We start from the raw sequence: 5,371 nt of genomic DNA, 5'->3' as shown, positions 1-5,371 counted from the left end.
TCCCCCACCCCTCAGGCATGTCGCTGAGTCATCAAGTCTTATCTGTACAGGAGTTGGACAGATTACCAGCAGATACTGTATTCTAGACCAATAAACTCATCCCGTTGATAAAGTTGCATGGAATGCACATCATAGCAGGCGGTCAGTAACTCAGTCAGCAATCCAGGCTATTAGATCTGTCGAGCTGTCAATCCCCCGGAGGATGGTCTACTACGTCAGGGTATACATAGTCCTCATTATTGGGTTGTTTCAATAGTTCTACTAAAGCCACCCATGCCCTTGCTGCCTCCAGCATCTTGTCATGCTCGCTCCATATAAAAATTGTAAATAAATAAAAAAATATATATATATATATATCATATATATGTGTATGTTCTTTGTGGGCTCTGGAGATCATCCCTAGGACTTGTCTGCTTCTGCTTAGGGACTTTTTTTCTGTTAACTGCTTCTATTTAACTGTCTTGATAAAAACAACCAGTAGAGGTCAGTAAAATACCAGAATCACCTTAACATTCTCTAGATTCCAGTCCATGGAAATTGTCTTCCACAAGCACCCGTAGACAATAATATTTTTTTCAAACCTTATATTTGAAAAGGAAGTGTATTAAAAGTGTCCAAGACTAGAGTTGAAGACCAGGTGTGTCAACAATCAGAAGATTTGCCTGTATCTAGTTACGCATCTAGTTCTAGGGCAATGGCAGGGAGATCAGGAGCGAAAATGTGCCAGCAAGTCCACTCGCAGTTATGTGAAGGGGTCCCACATCCTTTGGAAACCAAAGTCAAAAGATTGTTGATCTGTATATCGTAGTTCAACTTTGTGCAGTAAATGTCTCTATTGATCAGCCTGATACGGCAGCTCTTCGACTACTTTGGTATACCGACTGACCGGTTCATATCAGAGTAGGAGTTTAAAGCATATGGACGTACTTGCAGTGTGGTCCGAATGATTAGAACACTTCTTCCTTTTCATCCGTGCCTGCGACCCTTTTTCAGAGTGTAGCCGGGCAAAATGCTGTTGACTGTGAAACTCTCAAAAACTCCATGGTTCCATCTCTGCCTGATGTTGCCTGGCTAATGAATAATGGCAGAGAATCTTGTAGAAAAACTGGCGTAACGAAAAGTGAGGTGGCTTCCCTGCACGGTACTTAGAGGGGCCCCCCCTCCGGGCTCAATCAGGAGCTCTTCGGCCAGAGTGCAGTGCCGAGGGGGCCCCTTTGAGCTAGAGGCCCCCAGCACCGCAGGGGCTGCGGGGGGCCTGTGTTACGCCCCTGTGTACAAAGATCAGGAATTACATATCTACAAGTATCACTAGCAAACAAATCCAGTGTTCCAAGTCTGCTGAGAGTTCCGCCATTTCACCCTCTCCAGAAGAGACAGTGCAAGCTGGAAAACACCCTCCACAAAATTATGAGACCGTTCAGAAAATTGCAGCACTTGAGGAGTAGCTAGCCCGGATCCGGGCTCAAATTGCTGCCATAGTTGCAGTTCAAGAAAAAAGAGACAGTTTTGTAGCAGTGAGTTTGATTGACAACCCTGCATATGTTCAGCTATTCCAAGGACTGACTTTGACGCCACTCTCTGCTTCAGTGCATCAGCCTACAATTCGGCAAGTACCCCCTCCACCACCAACCCTGCTGACACCTCCTCCGCCACCAACAAGTACAGATGCCAGCAATTCAGTCATTAGCCTTATAAAACAAGGCTGTGCTGCTCATAACAACCCTCCCACCACCAATGACCTTGGGAACCATAGTGATGGAAATATGCCTAGCATGATGGATGTTCTCAAGGATTTGAATAAGATTTGTCTGCGTGCTGTGGAAAGGTCGCCAGGTGGTACTCCTGTTATGAAGAAGGGGGAAAAACAGAATTCACTTTCAGACCCAGCTGAACTAATTGCTAGTGCCCTGAAGCAAAAATTTGCACACCACAAAAATGACGACTCATTTGGAAAAGAAAAGCAATCATATGAGAGTTTTCCATTCTCAAGCCCAGAAACACCAGTGTTCGAGCGTCATTTATTAAAGCCGATTGGAAAGCGGCCGCCCCTCATCGGAGCGAATCAAATGGCTAATGCAGTGCGCGTGAAGGTTCACGCACATGTTTAAATGAGGAGACGAGTGATATTTATTGTTTGGTTACTGAAAACCATTACATAAAACCAAAATACAAAATCACAGCATTACAAAAGTTAAAATCAAAATACAGTTTATCTAGTTGCTCCATAGGTCCCTGAGGTTCCGAATGAAAGGGTTCATGGGCCCACAGGAGACTCTATGACCCGACTAGTAGAAGTCATCAGCATTGTCTGTGCTTGAAAGATGAATTTTCCGAAAGCCGCCATATGCTTTACCGTGGACAAAGTATAAAGATAATAAAGACCCCCCTTTGCAGTGCGTGACCCAGAATGGCCTAAGATAAAGACTACGGGCCAGACGCAGGGCCGGGCAGCAGAAGAGGAGGTGGGACAAAAACTCGCGCTTATACATGCAAAGCCTGCATTCCCGGACTCCTGAGCTTGCCTGACCACCTGGATATAGTTCATTTAGGGGCAATGGGTGGAGTCTGTGCGCCAAGATCTTATGAAGGGCGGTGCGGCCCACGGCCTGCGTGAGATGAGGTTTAGCGGTGTGCAGAATTTGCGGGAGACACAAAGTCTCATGCAAGCCTTTTCTTCCAAGCGCCTCCAGATCCAGTTCCCGAGACCCCGCAAGCACTTGTTTTTTAATTGCGTTTTTGATGGCAGAATATTTGACGTGTTCAGGGTTCCATGAATCCGTAGCGAGATTAAGCTGGTCCTTAGCCGCTTCGAAGGTGGCCGACCAGGGGTTCCCTGGCTCACTGAAAATACCTTTCAAAACTGCCTTTAGTGTGTTCTCCTGTGCCGCCATTGTTTATTTATTTATTTATTTATTTATTTGATTTATATAGCGCACTATAACCCAGAGGTCTCTAAGCGCTTTGACAGGGTCCGCTAAGCAATTCAGAAGGAGACAGCTGGTTACAGATTAAAGACAGCCCCACGCTTGCTGGAAGAGCACCGTTTTTAATTTCTTTCGAAAAGACATTAGCTTGGTGTCTTTCCGCAGTTCCAGTGGCAATTTATTCCACAGAGTTGGAAGAGTATGTGAGAAAGCACGCCCTCCCACAGTAGCCAGTCTGCAACGTGGCTGGACAAGGAGGGAAGCTTCTGCAGATCTAAGCAACCTTCCCGGTCTGTAGGGAAGCAGACGTGATTTCATGTAGTTAGGTGCCCTACCATAAAGAGCTTTATGGACAATACATAGCCCCTTAAACATTAGCCTCTGCTTGACTGGCAACCAATGTAGTTCACGCAAGAGGGGAGATGCATGAGTGTTTAAATGAGGAGACGAGTGGAAGGAAAAGATTTCCTTTAAGGCAGCTAAAAGAGATCACTGCACTGGATGGCTCGAGGCTCGTAGAAATGCTGCTGATTTTTAAATTTCCTTTCACTTTATTTGAATGTCCTCCCTACAGTTTAATGGGGTGTTTGCTTTTGAATGTCTTTGCAATGCTGTTGTGCCCCTTACCTGTTGTTTGTAAATCCTTTGCCCAGTCTGCCCTCTAGAAGAAGACTGTCTTTGTATCGGCCTGTGCATTCCAGAAGAGAGTGCGTATTGAGGAGCACACTGGAAACTAAATTAAAAATAAAATGTAAGTAGACAGGTGTAACCTGTGGGTGCGAGTGTTCAGGTGCTTACAAGAACGCGTTGCCTCTTTCTGATGTGTTCTCGAGTCCTTGAGGTTTGTTATATATTACTTTTAAAATATGATTGCCAATTAACTATTTCTATTGAAAAAACTAATCTTGTATTTTCAGTGACAGGACCACCCTGATGTTATATTAAAAACAGAGCTTTGGACCATACCATTTCCCGTTAAAAGGCAACATTTCTCTCCATGCGTTCCCATACCTGGCGTGTCATGTTGTTTGGTGCTTACTTTCCCTCCATGTTAAAGAACAGTAGATGTTTCAGCACCCAGGCTAATGTGCGGCATAGCTGAATACATGTTAGGTCCCAAAGGCGAGACTGATTGCATTGCAAATGCTTGTTTCTTTATTGGGCCCTTCCACATCTTATTGTCTGTTTCTGTTCTATCTGTCTATCTCTCACCAGTCTCTTCCACCTCTATCATTCTCCTTTTCTCTCTCACACAGTCTTTTAATTTGCCTTCCTGATCCTTTAATATTGATGTACAATTTACTTTTCTTGCCGAAACTAGATTGCGTGCCTTTTCTTGCTAGGAAACTATTTTTAAAGCCCTATTAGTTATAGATAGGGCAGGCTTTTTTAAGAAATTATGTCTGAAGAATTAAACATCTACTGGGAAGCAGCTATGGCACTTTTTTAATTGCAAATATTTTATTTTTTAATAAATAAAAGAAAATAATGCGGATCCTACAAAATCAACTAGGAAAATAAATAAATAAACCAGAATTAAGACATTGCATAATTCTTCACCCATATACTTTCTTGTACATCAATGATATCTCAGATGTAAAGGCAGGATACAGGCAGGATGGCAGTATATAAGTACTATGTAATCAAAGAACCCACGTTTTATAGGAAAATTGTCGTGGTAACTCAAGCAGCTTTCTGTAATTTTCTAGGTAGTTATAGCTATGAATAAATAACTTTACAGCTAAATAAGAGTAGTTTGTGAACTGTATGTAAGAAAATTTGATAGAGACCAAAGGATCGTTAAAGGCCTTATCAGATTCTGGAAGTTATTCCATGTAATATTTTGAATAAGGCCTACTGATTTATGAGGCAGTAGGCTAAAAACCCTGCACAGTAATGGTTGCCCTGAGGCAAGCTACGCCATAACATGTTGACCCCGTAACACTGGAGTACTAATGAGTTCCCTGCATCCTTATGATACGTTTTGTACCATTTGCCATATTACCAGAGAATTCTATGAATAACATTTTTGAGTGGTTCTTTCCCCTGGGAAAATCTCTAATAATATCAAAAGCTCCCTCAGATGTACCATTGTCCTGGATAAGTGACTCGATGATGAAGCCAGCCATGAACAATCTGTGGGTGAGAGTCTCTAATAAACCCTAGAAGGGTATCATTTGCAGTGCAACCATAACTGTGTAGGGGTTTACCATATTGCCCCATAAATCAGTCAACCTTAGCCAATCTATTATATTGAGAAGCTGATAAACTAGGAATGCTAAGATTTGCCATGCCATTAATTAACACTATAGTGCTATAGATGGAATCAAGCAGATCATTTTGAAGAGGCATGTCAGAACTAGGAAAAGAAGGTATACACATCATGAAATCTTTTATATTAATTAAAAAATAAGGATCAAGATATTAGTTTCTGTCTTAGAGATATG

At 42.7% G+C, this 5,371-nt stretch overlaps 1 pseudogene; it reads left to right on the top strand.

The window, feature by feature from the left end:
- The first annotated feature begins 826 nt into the window (after positions 1-826).
- On the top strand, positions 827-2,108 carry LOC144785160 (mitochondrial fission regulator 2-like; annotated as a pseudogene).
- The last annotated feature ends 3,263 nt before the right edge of the window (positions 2,109-5,371 follow it).

Source organism: Lissotriton helveticus, chromosome 10 (genome assembly GCF_964261635.1).
Source record: "Lissotriton helveticus chromosome 10, aLisHel1.1, whole genome shotgun sequence".
Taxonomy (NCBI): domain Eukaryota; kingdom Metazoa; phylum Chordata; class Amphibia; order Caudata; family Salamandridae; genus Lissotriton; species Lissotriton helveticus.
Note: the sequence above shows the minus strand (reverse complement) of the source record. Positions and strands in the feature narration are given on the sequence as shown.